This window comes from Motacilla alba, chromosome 2, assembly GCF_015832195.1.
Source record: "Motacilla alba alba isolate MOTALB_02 chromosome 2, Motacilla_alba_V1.0_pri, whole genome shotgun sequence".
NCBI classification, from domain to species: Eukaryota; Metazoa; Chordata; class Aves; order Passeriformes; family Motacillidae; genus Motacilla; species Motacilla alba.
In genome coordinates this window covers 29,892,213-29,907,964 of record NC_052017.1, presented here as the reverse complement: position 1 = coordinate 29,907,964, position 15,752 = coordinate 29,892,213, and the positions used below count along the sequence as shown (strand labels likewise).

At 37.6% G+C, this 15,752-nt stretch overlaps 1 protein-coding gene across 21 annotated transcripts in view; it reads right to left on the bottom strand.

Annotated features, from left to right (window-relative positions):
• Window positions 1-15,752, bottom strand: part of HDAC9 (histone deacetylase 9) — a 459,669-nt gene that overhangs the window by 243,374 nt on the left and 200,543 nt on the right. The gene's annotated exons all lie outside the window — the stretch shown is intronic.

Sequence of the window (15,752 nt, the reverse complement as noted above, 5' to 3'; positions counted from 1 at the left end):
GCTGAGTAAGCAGGGACTGTAAAGAATTATTTATACATGGATGAATATGAATCCTACACCCCACACTTAGCTAGTAAAACATAATCCTGTATTTAATACAATTAAGCCAATTAACACCATATGAACACTTTAAAAACTTGTCGAGTTGGACAGCGCAGTGCCTTGGGAACAGCCTTCATTCAGCAATGACAAAACCACTCTTACATTAAGCAGAACTTTTGCAGCAGAGGAGAACCACTTCAGAACAAAAAATAGCCCATGACAGCTGATATTGACAACTTCCAGTAGCACTCAGTGGCCTCTCAAAGACAGAGCCACCAACATGAAGCTAATAATCTTTAGCTAGTTTCAAAGTAAGTAAAGAAAACCATATGGCAAGAAAACTCAGCCAGACAGCCACAGGGCTGCTAAACTGCCTTCCTGGGGCTATCTGCGACTGGGGCTGTGTACAAGAGGCAGTGGGGTGAGAAGGGGGTCTGCACTGCTAAACAAAGCTCTGCTCCCCCACTGACACACTGGCTTTCCTGTTGAACCCTCTTTTCTGCCATTCCCCGCTGTATGAATGGATGCAATATGGGGCAGGAACAGTCAGGTAAGGAAAGAGCAGTGGGAATCATGCTCTTGGTCTTTCTAAGACTGCTTTTGGTCCTCCCCCTGTACTTTCCTGCTTACAGTTGGCTTCATGGCACCAGCACACATAGTAACACAGAGGAATGATCAAAGTAATTTCTTCATTTCCTTCATGATTCATACTGGCATACAGTAAAAACCATGAGGTGGAGAAGAAGCATGAGAAACTCATAGATTTTAATAAGACAGAATAATGAAAAAGGGTGCCAATTCCAGTTCTAAGGCTGGTAGCTCTAATGAACCTCTGCACCATGGTAGACCTTGAAGTCTGGGTCTGGACTGAAATAATCCATGTCTGCCAACTGTTTACCAATATCCATGGCCTTTTTGCCAATATCCTTCTGTTACGACTTTTACACATCTTTAAAGGACAAGGAGTTTTAAGTCTCTCTTTGGTCCAAATATATAACTAAGGATCACAAGTAAATACCTGTTGCTTTCATTCTTACAGATTTTGCTAACATCTTTTGGTCAACATCATCTGGCTGCTAAACCTTACCAGAGTATTCACCTGAACAACAGTTCTCTTAGCCCAACAGGTATTTCACATTATTTTGCTGATCTATGATAAAGTAGGTAATTTCAGGGAGAAAAACTTAAATGGGTGAAAAGGCACTGAAGGAAGTCATGCATTTAACCACACTGCATTAACAAAGAGATGTGCAGAGATATGTAAGTATTTTGAGTATTTACAGAAATAAAAAGGATTCAAAAGAAAATCTATGCCTTTCATATTAATTCCTAACCTTTCTCCTGCCTCCTTTGACCCATGCTCTCAGCAGAGTCCTGCTTAGAGTCAGTCTGCCACTACTTTCCAGGCCATGGCACTCCCCTAAAAGTAATGCTACTCATCATGTTCAGAAAAGGGGGACTGGCGTGTACAACATGGCCAAGCTGGAGCCTCTTTTCTGCTCTCCACGCTCTTCAGGGACAGAGCAGAGAAAGACAATGACAAATCTACAGGCAGAAGCCATTACTTTTTCACACACTGCACATTCTCCCTCATATGGACATTTTGCAATCTCTCTTATCTGGGCATGTATATCTGAGCACATACATTATAAAACCTGATTGATTACACTGGAAATCTCCCTTCTACTACATCTTAATATCTAGATTGATAAATAAGAATTTGCCACCTCTTGAAGTCATCTTCTGAAATGTCTTCCTGGATTTTAAACTGCACCTTTCAACTACCAGTTTAATCTACTAATGCGTTAGCACTGCAGTTTTTGTGAGTATTGTGTAATCCTTTAGTCAGAAATGCTACAATGTGTGTTATTTTTGACAGTCTTCTCCAATGCCACTTTCCTTCTGCAAACCACCATACAATTTGCTTTTCTGATCATATTAATCATTGGATTAATTGAATCCATCATTGGATTAAACTGCTATAATTTGTTATTTGTTATGCTGTTAGCAAACTGCTGGGTCTTACTAACTTCCATGCAGTTTGTGTATAATTTAATATCATCTCCATTACAAAATGCTTTCAAAGCTTAAAAAATGGTCTTTAATCTGAAAGTCCTGTTGCACGGCATGTTTAATTTATAAGCACTTTCATCTGTAGTCAGTATTTTCCTGCCACATTTTTGTTTGTAATTTTGATGGCAAACTACAGATAACAGAGCAGTCAGCTCTACATGAAAGTAAAGACATAGAGCAGATATCTTCTGCTTAGACAGGTATGCAAAAGACAGAAGAAGTTATGTACAATTCAGAGCACAACAGCTCTTTGTGGATAAATGATGAAAGATATCATTTCTTCCAGTGAGTGGTAAGTACGCATAACAAATAGCTGTACCACTGTTTGGTTTGTGGTTTTTTCTTTTAAGAATGTACCACAAAATATGGAGAAGTACACGGCTGGTATCTGCACTCTTTACTGACCATTTCTGTAGTGTTTCTATAAATATGGCACATGAGCAGCTATAAAGAAATAGATTTAAAAATAGGTCATAGGCATTAGGAGCAGATTATACTGTACAGGTGGGAAACAATGATTTCTGGCACAAATACAGATTATGTCTGTGTTCAACATGTAGGTAGTCTCCGTCAATACAAATCAGCTGCCACTAGTGCTGAATGAGCTCATGTCATTGCAGAGCACAGCATGAATCTTTGACACAGCTCTATTGCCTTCCTTGAGGTATTTCTATCTCAAGGGAGTAAAAAGTCAGTAAACAGAAACATTTTTAATGTGGGTTGTGTGAATAGACCTGTGATGTGTGCCTATAATAAAAGAAGACTGCATATTCCTCATAACTACTGGTACTGGCTAAGAAACTACACAGAAAAGAGAGACTTGCTATTTCTAGAAAACAGTCATAGCTAGGGAAATTCAGACATACAATAAGGCAAATTTTCCAAGGGGAATCTTGTTTATCAATGCCAAAGAGCACAGTGTAGGTGGATGCTCTTAAGAACCGTAATTGCACAGCTCTTCTTCATCCATTTGGATTGGGATAGGCACCAGATAAGTTACGACCACCACTATCCACCAAAGACTGCCAACTGCTTTCCTAAAAGGCATGACAGAAGAACCATCCTGGCTGTCTGCCTCCTCCTGGGATTCATCTTTTGAACACAGCATTCTTTGGTCCTTGTCTTGCCAGTTCTCTTTAAAGGAAACACTAAGACAGGAGAGTATGGTGCCAAACCAACTACAGGAAAGCAGTCACTTACTTGCCACAGTTCTCAAAGATGGCACTGTCTTTAATAGTTCTAAAGATCTTACCCTTACCATGCTATAAAGTTCAATCACTTGATAATCATGGAAAATATTACACTTATCAAACCCTTGCTTCTCTCAGTCACAGAGTTTAAAAATAGCAGATTTTCCTCTGCAGTTAGTAAGTTATTCTTCATTCCTTCTGCTTTTGCTTTCTGTAAGGCAGAAAGAAAGAGAGAAGGGCAGAAAACCAGCACAAACAGTACTTTCCACCACTGCAATGTCCAATGTAGCATACATAGACACACTTCTAAAGGAGAAGCTGAAGTTCAGATTTGGACTCAAAGTGTAATATAACTTCATTCCCCTTTGGTTTGTTTGTGTTTTGTTTTGCTTTGCTTCTTCAGGAAGAAAATAAGCAGACAATTTCTAGAGCATCAAGAAATCAGTGTTTTCCAGAGAACTAAAGCTCAACAGATGTCTGATTTACACCTAAAATTCCTAACAATCATTGAAATCTGTTCTGGTTTGACTGCTATCACGGAGTCATTTGAACTCACAGAACAGTCCCCATTAGGCACACCTCTTGAAAACCTAAAAAGATTCTCCACATGGGTTTCAGCACTGACCAAAATCCCACAGCAACAATCCTCAGCAGAAAACCATACAGGGGAATGAAGAAACAATAAATACTGCAAAAGATCAATTGCCAGTTGAAAACTCGTGGAGACACAGTATTTTCCTTCAAAAATGTATCTTCATTCATGTGGAATCCAACTGATGTGCTCTAAAAGGCTCTTCAACAGAATTCTTTGACATCTGTAATAATTCCATTTAATGCAATATATTGGCTTTTTTGGCTATCGCTTCTAACTATTCATACTGCTAATCATCTTAACATTTTATTTCCTGAGAAGTAAACTGGTACAGAGAATGTAACAGAAAATGTTAATCAATTGCACAGATATATACTTAAATAGGATATGGTTATTAAATTAGATTTTAAATTGGCACTAACTTCAAGTAGACACTCAAGAACAGGAAAAAGTAGTTTTATGGCTGTTAGTCTACATCAAACATTGAATCACAAGTGCTTGTTTTTTCCAAAGGGCTTTTTTCTCTCATCTGTTCCCCAACTCTCACCACATTCCCTGCACTCAGCTTCTAATTCTCAGTTCCTAGCCACCAATATAAGCTCAGTGTTCCAGTTTATCCTGTCAGGTTTTTCTCTTTCCTATCCAGGGAAAGCAAGAAGAGTAACTGAGCACAGGAATGACAGATGTCCCTTTGGTACTTGGATCCAGGTTCAGATTCAGCCTACAGCAGCCAAGAACCAAAACAGCTGAGCTCTTAAATGAAGCACATTCAAATGTAGATGAGATGAAATCTTGAGGTTATCTACACAGTTCTACAACTTCTATCACACAGAAACTGTGGTTTTATCAAAATCTTCATATTGGCCAGATCTTTACAGAATAAGTAGATAAAAAGTATTTTCCAGTGTGATACTACTAGTATTTTCCCAAAACAACAAATTCCAAAACTTTTGCCCCTGAATCTGTACAGTCCACATGCTCTTAAAGATCAGTAGAAATTTTAATATGAGCCCTGCCTGTGAGCCATGGCAGCAAAGCAGGTAAGGTGACCCTTTATGGGTTTGCTTTGTTCTTCCCCTGCCATTGTAATATCATCAGTCCCTAGTAGCTTAGCATTATTTATTTAGCTCCATGCTCATCTGTGGTTTGTACTCTTGCTAAATGTGAGGGTGAGTTACTGTAAACCAGCCTTTGACAAAGCAGATGATCTGGAATCAAGGAATAGAATACAAGATATTAAAAGACTCAGAATAACTGACTAATGAATGTAATTCAGAGGCCACAGAGATGTTGATTTGGCAAACGTCACACTTCACTGAATTCAGTGAAACTTTTTCACTGAGGAAGATGAACTGTATAGTAGGTGAGATGAAAAAAATTTAAAATAAAAAGTAAATTTCAACGTGATACAGAGAAGCAAAATCCAACATACTTAAAATCTCTACGTATATGTACCTTAATATTAATACTTATTTTGGATCTAATTTTGAATGTAATTAAATCCTTCAAATATTCTCAACTAAAAAAACTGGTTTTTTTTTTTTCCAAAAGCACACAACAACAGAAAAAAAAATACAGGGGAAATGGATTGGATTGGTAATGCAATTGAAACAAAGCTGCTCTTATGAAACATTTATGAGATCTCTGTGGATACAAGGTAATACATGGCATCAAGTTACAAAATCATGTAACTTGTTACAAGCAATCTTGTTTTTAAGAATGAAATTTTTGGCAAGGTAGAATGCCAAAGTTCTCATCTTTTGTAGTGAGAATTTAGCTGGCATAAATCTTTGGAATTAGCCTGCATCAGATGAAACTTGAAAGTTCGTAGCCATCAGTGCATTTTCTCAAAAGATGTTGACAGTAAGAGCTTGTATTTTTAGCAGATATGTGTAATCATTTCCTCCTCCTATACAAAGATAAACCTCTGCGCTTCTGAAAAACAGAGATCTAGTGAAAAATAATATTTTGGGAGAAGCCCTCTACTCTTCAAAGTAATAAAATCCACTGAAGATTGTTTTAGTTGAAATGAGTAACCTCTATAGACAAAACTTATTTCAGGGAGTTTCCCAAGCAAGGAGACACACAACGTTGGTTTCACTTCATGATACTATCCCAATACTATTCCAAAGCAAAATTATTTTCAATGTAGTCATATTAACCTAAATTTTAAGGGTTTTTTTATATTTCCTGATAAAGAGCTAATTTAATCTTGGCTCATTTTACCCTGGAGTGAAAACCAACCTTACTCAGTTACAGAATACACAGAAAATTTATGGCATATTTATCATGTGTCAGAACTAATGACATCAGTGAATATCTAGTTGCCTAGAGCCAGATGACAGAGTAGCTCTGCTGACTGAAAAGGAAACTTTGCCAATCTGTGCCACCTTTAACACTTTGCTAGATAAAGGAAAACAAACTGGAATCCACAATCCCTCCACTTTGCAGCAAAATTAAATGGCTTGCAAAACCACCAGCACCAGTAAATTATGTTTAACAAAATGAAATAAATTTAAAGCTTGAGTACTGGAGTCCTGTTTTGTACTTTGACTACATGCCAGCCTTTTTTCTGCTTTCTGAACTAAGAGTTCTCCTTGGGTTTTTGACCTTCTGGGGTACAGTAAGCCCAGAGAAAATAAAATCTCTCATCTTCCATATCAACATTTACCACCAGTAAACACCACTAGATCATGAATATTTACTTCTGCCATGATCCTAAGGTAGATGACAGTTCAACACCAAGATACTTGGGGCACGAAGTATTAATGCCACTTGAAGCCGAGTAACCTTGTTTTACTATTACTCTGATATGAAAAGGTGTAAGAGACCTGAGAGTCTCAAATCCAGAAATGCTTTCAAGGGGATTTGGAACAGTCATAGAGAGAACTGTAGTGAAGTTTCACACTTCCTGATGATTCTAGATATTCTAATGAAGACAAAATATACAGCTATTCCTTTCATTCATTTTCCTTTCTCTGTCCTTAAGAGCTCAGTAGCTGTTCACTCCACTGCCAGATTACAGCATGAAGTTGAGAGAGGTAAGGAATATGATATCCCCCACAGTCTCTGCCAGCCTCCTTGCAAGAGGTCCATCCTTCTGAGTCAGTCTGCAGAAGGTAAGCAGTAATTTAATCACCATGCTCATTGAATATTTTGTCAATTATCTTTTTGTCATATTTTTTTAATCTTAGTATTTTGATGCGCCAATTGCAGGTTCTGGATTTTCTTCCAAGGACACTGGAAAGTCATTTCACAGAGATCAATAACAAAGACAGTGTATTTAGATTGGTATCACCAACCAAGTTAAATTCATAATAGCATTCAAGTGATGAAGATCTCAAGATTACTACCAATCCCCTGAGCTAACCATGCATTCCTCTAAAATGAATTTACTAATTCTGTCTAAAAATCATTCACATTGTTCTCTCTGGCACTATTTTCAGCAGTTTGCTTTACATTATGAGCAACTTTTAGAGAAATTCTTCCCATATGTCTTATTGACTAGATAGCGCACCTGTATAAATTCAAGCCAGGTCTTTGCATTAGCCATGATCTTAAACTGCTGACTGGCAGAGATCCCATTCCTTTTCTTTGAGAGTGCTATATGCAGGGTACCTCTTTAATTCTATTTAGCCTCCTTTCTTTTAAGCTATGTAGGCTGTTCATATCCTTTGTACTACAAATAGAACAGATACAGTTAATTGAAGGCATCCCTGCTGCTGAATTTAGCCTGCTAGTCTGGTAGTCTGAAACTTCAGAGGAAGTTCCTATAACACAGAATAAAAGGCTACTTTAATTTCCTCTGACCCCATTACAGAGCAAAACTTTTTGATAGAAGGGGGTTTTTTTTGATACAATAGGAAGAAGCAGTTTTACCCTTCCAGCAACATGCCTCTAGCACTCATATCAAGCAGAAGCTGGATATCAAACTGGTATACAAACACCAGCTCACAGGAGTTGTATCAGGATGCAAAAAACTACAAGGAATAGTTTAATTTTACAAACTGGGACTTTTAATTCACTTGCAGCAGCACACAGATTATATATTAGAATTTGAGGCAGGTTTTAAAAAGCTTTAGTTCCTTAAAAGACCTTGGATGAACAGTCAGGTGTCAGCAGTCATTTGCCTTCCAATTGTTTTTGAGACTCCTAAGGTCCTCCTCACATAATTTTCTTTATGCTTCAATAATTTTTGAAATGTGGATCTTAAGTAATGAAGAAACTGCAGTGTTTAAGTGCTATTTTACCACAATAGGATCTTTTAAAAAACCCAAGCGGTTTGCTTGCTTTTACACCTAAGGAAGGAATTCCTACAACCTTCTGTTTCCAAAGGGACTGTTAAAAGGTGGTATATGTAGAGCTCTTCCGTAAGTGCTCAGAATACACTGGAAATGTGCAAGCACAACCCTAGCTGTTGGAAAAATGGTGCTTTCTTTGGTACTGCTTCATTTATGTGTAGCCACTATTTACCAGATTGAACCACTGACACAGATTGAACCCTATCTGACACAGTTTACTCCTTCCTGAGAAAACAGGAAGTTTTCTAGCTAGTGAACCTGCTAGAATACATAATATACCAAATAACCTCAAAAAAGCTGCAGAAGGAATTTACCTCATAAAGCTTGGTACTACTTTTCTTGAAAAGTGTACTTTAATGCTACTTTGAAGTATTTCAATACATCTTTAAGTAGCAGGGCATTCAGAAGCCTGTGATTCTGATAACACTGTTTCCATTTTAAACTCCATCCTACTTAGAATCTCTATTGCTCTGATGTTTTTTCTCTTAAGTAAGAGTGAGTTTGGAGGTCTTGACCTCTTTTCTCAACCGCTCTTGAAAATTTTAAGAGAGAAATTTTTGAGATTGGGACTGGAAACACGTAGCAGATTTGTGATCCCAGATTATTTTCTTTTGCTTCAATTGTTTAATATGCTTCTGGAAATATTACTTTCCTGAGTCACTGAACTGTAAACTGCACTGGTGGCTTTCAGGAATTGAGGAACATCACGGGAAAAATTATAAATGACCAAGTTGTTTCATTTAAAAATACACTTTCCCTGAATGACCATTAATTACATAAATTTCCTAAATAATTACATATACACAACATTTGTATAGGTGAGCCTGAGCAAGGCTGATGCATTTGAGGTCATTTATGAAAGCAGACCTCAAAAAGGTCTTATGCTTAACACTGCAGGGTCTTCTCCCAATGCAAGTTTGCCTCTGAAGTGGCGAACTGCAAACATTTTTGAGAAGAGGGGAAAAACCTATTGCACGTTAGAAGCAAATGACAGCATAGCAGTCCCTACATACACTACACTCTTCTTGTCTGAGCCATATAAAGCTGGGTCCCAGTTTGAGGATTTAAGACACACTAGCCAGCTAGCTCACTTCACCCAGCAATGTGCAGAGGAAGCGGCTGTAATTAGGGGCTTAAAGAAAACCCCTTCTTTCAGAAGAAATGCATGCACATTTCTGTGATTTCTTTCTTCATAGATAACCAAATACATTATTTAGCTGCACAATGCCTTGAACATACACTGTGGGGATTTGTTGTCTGTTGCCCTCTGCACCACTGCCAGTCCGGGATGGACCCAGAAAACTAAAAGAGCAAAATAAACCAAGGCACTCCAGAGAGTTTCCAACTGTGCTGTGACTCTGGGATGGGGTGGGTATGTTTTCTTTTAATGAGGGTTGAATATTAGTCACATCTTTGAATGTTGTTCAACACTGCAGAGATTGTTGATAAAACAGAATACTTGCTGTACTAAAAGGACGTTTATAGAAAAATTAGCACAGATGGGGTGAAATTCTAAATATGTTGTCTGGACATCTGTGTCATTTATACTGAAAAACCTAAAATGAATGATAATTATCCGCATTTAGTGGAGCAAATGAGGAAAGCTTATTCACTGTGTAAATAATACAGTGCTTTGGCCCCCCTCCAGAAAAACTATATAGGCAAAAAAATCTTCAGGCTTGCATTGGATACTGATTCTTATCTAGACCCAAAGCAGCACTGGCTTTCCCCCATGCTGAATCCATGAGAAGGGTAGGATCAATTGACCGATTCATTGAATAGCATCTCAGTGTTTTATACACCCATGTACAAGCACAGGAAGCTGAAAGATTAGGCTTTTAAATATTCCTATTAATTTATATAGATTTAACAAATTTATACAAGGCAATAAGAAACCCCAGAAAAAAGACTAAGGTCTTTTAATAATATTAGCTAACCCAAACTGTCTTAACTCCAAATTATACATTGGTTTTCAGTTCACTAGTGGTGCTCTCAAATCTACATTTTTTATGAGGATAGCCAGGTTTTCTTTAGTATTTATTACTCTCCCGAAGTGTTTTCTGCAGCTGTAAAGTTACATAATACTCAAAATAGGATGGAAAGTCTTCCTCAAGACTTTTAAATTACTGTCTATCGTGCATTGGGTTTGAGTGTACTTTCAGTTACAAGCATTTTATTTATCCTTTAGGGTTTTGTGTCCTTTGAGCTCAATTGTTTATTTCAGAAATGGCAATAAGAAAAATGACAGGTGGAGTTCATTTCAAACATAACTCTCTCCCCCAAGAAAACAGTTTTCCTACAGATGATGTGTGGTATCCATTATATTTAAAATGGCTTGTTCTCCTCTAATTGAATTCCAGATTGTTATTTTTGTCAAAAACAAAAGTTTTCAGTGTTCCTAAAATAATTAGGCCTGATTGCAAATCCAATTATCTAATTTCAAAAGCTTGTTTCCCTCTCTGAAATGCCCATTGCAGACAGACTACAGATGACTAAGACTTGTGTCATCCGTGACTTTATTAGGAGAATATTCTAAGTCCTTCACTTTCCTTGTAATCAGAACTATAATTTCTGCAGGTTATTTTAAGATCAAGCTACAGCTAAAGCAGGAAACTCAATTTTATTCTGAGCTCCAGACATGTCGACACAGCAAAGCAGGGTTCCAGTTTTATAGGCTATCTTCTTACATAAAGCCTAACACTGGTATTAAATTCAAGTTCTCTATGAGATACACCATGCTGACTACTATCAGACAGCTCTCTATTTGTGGAATGAAGTGTGGCACAAATGTTTGTTTTGATAATCTGTTTATAAGCTACCCTTGTAGAAACAATACAGGCTCAGTATGGCCACGTCCTTCTCCCTCTCATTTATTTTTAAATGAGTAAGGAAAACAATCCTGTACCCAAATGCAAGAGAAGAGATAACGTAACAACAGCGATGTGCCCTCGAGTTACCTAACAGCAAGCTCAGAGCACATGTTTCCATTTAGCTCTGCAGCTTTGTTAGTGGTATTTGTTTCAGTAAAATTCCAGTAAGTTACAGAATTAATTCTATGGAGATAGACTTTACTCTTAATTCTGCTAAGACAGTTAATTATGATGTAAGCTGTTACACTAACAGTATAAAGAAGGTGCAAACACCCTTCACCCTTAAAATAGGAAAAATATAAGTTGAAAATGTAACGAAATTTTAAAAAAAGCTTTGCAAGGACATGCAACACACTTTGTAAAACTAACGTGTGATGAAATATAGAAGTAAATTAGCAGCGACACTGAAGCCATGAGGTTTTCTTGAGGCTGTGGAAAAAATAGAACATTGTTAGTACTCCACTATTTTTCAACAGCCTAAAGTGGGCCTCACAGCTAAAATGTCATCTCACATTTGATTTTCTATTGCCAGAATATAACTTAATTAACTCTTTTTTGCCCACTTGATGTTTGTAACTCACTAGAAAATAATTCCTTCTTTAATGTCTTCTCATCCTCCTCAAAAAGGGCTTGAGGTTGCTCATGGTATCAAACAGTTACCTCCACCTACACACTACTTTTTGTAATGTTCCTTTCTTTCCAGTCTCACTTTCTTATTTTTCCTCACTAAAGAAGCCTGTCTCCCACCTTGTTCTCTCTCTTGACCTTTAGTGTCTTTCACATTGACTTCCCATTCTGCACTGAGTACCATGAAGTACACAAAAAGGAGCTGATGCTAACAGAACTGCTTACAAGTTCCAACTGCTCTTCCCAGTCAGAATCCACCCAAACATTATCCTGCCTCTCTTTCTACCTTTCATACCTGTGGTTGCCACTGGGAAATGCAACACAGTTCAAATTTATTACTGCTTCTATTACTATTTCTACTGTGGTTATTAATACTGTTATAATTGCTATTAATAAATACTTCCATACTACTAAAGTTTTAAAAATTAATAACTAGTTTATGCCCCAGTGGAAAGTTACCTGAATGTGAAAGGGAGGGAAAGAACAAAATGCAGCTTCTTTCTCTCCAAGTCTCTTATTTTTCCTTTGCAGCTCAGAGGGTGTAATTATCATAAGGCATCAAGACTGTAGTTTACATCATGAATTCAAATTGGTGATGACTGTTGAAATAATTCCTTTGAAACTGCAAAAATCAGGAACTTAAAGTAAAACTCTAATAATGTAGGGTACAAATACATGAATTAATTCCCCAAGTCAAGAATTACTCCAACTACAGTCTATAAAAAGGATTTGTCAATCTGGTTTCTTTACTTTGAAAGAGCAGTATTGTCCATAAACTAAGCTGACCTGTGTAAAGCTATGAGACATCCCTATAGTCCAAATATCAAGGAGAAAATTTAGTATATGGGCTATAAAACAGCTTATTTGTGTGCTTAAGTTACATGTAGAATTATATATTATATGGATTCCATGCTTGTTGTCTAGAAGAGTCACTCTTTTAACACTCTCATGTCACTCTCATTACAGGAATCTCTGTGCCAATGTAAACGTTTCAAGGATGAGCAAGTCAAGGAGTGAGCCAAGGCTCTTCCACATATCAACAAATTATATACTTGGCTAATCAGAGGCCTTGATTTCATTACATTTGGTTTATGATTTCAGTAGGTCATCAGAGAATTTAGAGGGGTGAATTTAATCTGGTAACTTCATTGCACAGTTCAATTTAATTCAGAAAGCAAAGCAGCTTTGAACAGGGACTGCAACAGAACACCTGTGGCTGTAAAGAAAATGGATTTTGTTACTCCTGACATGAGCATCACTAGTAAGGAACATTTCACCGAGTTTCCACTCATACTCCTTGGAATGACTACATTCCTGGCTCCAGGTAAGCCATGTGTAAGCCCAAAGCCTCGATGTTCTGCATGAAACTAAGGAGACAGAAGTTTTAAAAAAAGACAAACCAACTAACAAAAGCTAGCTAAGCAATCCTTATCCCTCCTCAACACCTTAACATCTATATTTGCCAGACTAAGTGTTTTGGCTGCAAGAAAGCCTGATCTCTCCACAGCATTCAGGGAGCGGGGACAGAGAAGTGTCAGCTTGGTGTGTTCTGGAGGAGCACTGAAGCACTCTGAGTTCCTCTGTTCTGCCCTACTGTAAAAATGACTGCTGAGCTCCAGAGGAAGATTTTGAGGGTCCAGCTTCCACTAATTAGGGATACTAAGATGTATAAACAGTATTTACATCTTTGTAATGCAGACAACTGCCATCTTATTTACTAAAGTAGAAAAATTTTCTATCTATTAGAATGGCATATATAGTGAACCTCTGTTTCTCTGCTCTCCTGACTATGAGCAACATGAAGCAGTTACAACCACAGTCAGTACACTGAAAACTGAGCTGATTAACTGGGGAGAGGCTGACAGTAAATAATTTCCTCATGACTGTTTGAAAATTTTCACCAAAGACTCACTGAAGTATTATAGCTTCCTCCTTCTCCTTTCCTCCCTTCCTCATTCACTCCACTTCAGCATTACCCTGTTCATTACAGCTCTGTCCAGGCTGTTATCAGCTGATAACTGATAGATATTACACTTAAGCTGCTGTTTTTTCATTCTTGTTGGAACTTAGGAAGCTACCAAGAAATGCCAGTGAGAGATTAGGATTTTCTAATTCCTGGGTTCTTGCAAAATGAATCAGAAATGTGGTAGTCACCCCAAACAACACTGGAAGGACAGCTTTTGTTATCCTGAGGTAGCAGGCATGGGATAAACCTGTGGCCATTGTAATAAATGTGTACAGTGTTTGGCAAACTTCATATCATGGTTAGTGCTTTCTCTCCTTTCTTTAAGCTCTAGGAGCTCACTGGAACAGATGTGTGAATTTCACCCATCTGCACTAGTAGCTTAGTTCTGACATATCCCAAGTTCCCAATCTTGGAAGCTTCATAAGCTTGAAGATTCTTTTTAGGTGTTCTTACTCTATTGCCAGATAATTATGGATTCAAAGGCAAAGTATCCATAGACATTTCAATAAATTACCCAAAGATATTCTAAAACAAAGGAGAACATGTGAATGAATACAGAGTGATACTATTTGTATCCAGGATATTTCTGAAATTGTAACAGTGAGTCAGCAAAACAACAGCTTGAATGTTGGAGAAAAGCCACTAGAAACAAAGAAGTACCACTAAAGATAGTTCACAAGAACTGACAGTATTTCTCAGAAATTTTATAGCACCAACTCATTTTGTATCAGTTGTTCACTCTCAGCAATTTTTAGCTCAACAGGCTTTAGCAAAATCCAAAGGACTGATATGCTGGAAGAAAATGTTATGACTCTCAGAAATCATATATAACACTTTCACAAAGACAGACAGAGAGCTCAGGTAATTATTCCTTGCCTGCAGTGAAGCTCACTTCACTCTGCATAAAGATTTAAAAAAAATATTTTACCTCACAAAAATATTCTGTTTTTTAAAGATTAATAAATGAATGAAACATTTTTACATTAAATACTTTACTAAAACTCTAGTCAGACTAAAAAAATTAAGCCCCAAACCCTGCCTTAAATAACAATTCTATAGACAGTAAGCATGCTGAAACCTCATGCCCTTATCTTTTTAATGAGGGTACCATGAATTCACAGATATGCAGTATGCTTGTATTTTAAATGTTTGCTTTAGTTCCTACCCATAACACAGCAACAACTACCCCTTATGTTTCACAGAAGGTGTTGTGTGAATATATTCACATTTAGAAAAGTTCCATAAAGTGGGCTCAGGAAGAAATTAATAAACTTAGCCTCCTGAGCAGGGTACAAACAGCGTGAAGTTAATAATGTCTGCAGCCAGGCATGAAACCATGAAGTTATGGAAACATTTTCATCTTTCATCCACTATGGCCATAGATGAAAGTTCTGTAAGAAGAAAATACGATGAGATTACACAGCTCCTAATCCTACTGACTTCTTGCACTGTGTCCTTTCTCATGTTCTTTATTCATTCTTTACCACTTCCACCCAAGCTGTCCCTGGCTCCTATCCTTTCCACCCTCCATCCAGCCCCATCCTTCCCAACCTGTTCCATCTTCCCTGTGGTTCTCAACCAGACACGGCCTCCTTGGTTGATCAGTCAGTTCCTCCCCATTCAGTTTTCTTTTTTTCCCCATCTCTCCCTTATGCTTCCAGTTTCCAACTGGCCTTTCATCAAAGTTTACTTGTTACCATGCTTGGTGATGGAGGTGGAGGGGTCTGCAAGACAAGCTGAGGGATACAACAAGGTCCTGCCTTTACCTGAGGCACCTGGAATTGCACCAGGGCCACTTTTGGCTGCTCTGCCTTGAAAACCAAGATCGATAAAAAGGACAAGAACACAACATGCTAATTGAAGACAGAAGACCTTGACACAAAGTAAAACTTGATCTGCAATTTAAATCTGTGCAACAAAAATAGATTCGCACAGTGAAAATGAAAATTTGTCTTTCAGCCACAAGTATCACATGCCAAGTTCCTGATCTAAAGCACCAGAGCATCAGAGTTTCATGCTCTAGAATAAGGCAGGTAGAACTTTTCAAGGACAGAATGATTTATTTTTGTCTAGCTCCTTTCTCAAAAATGG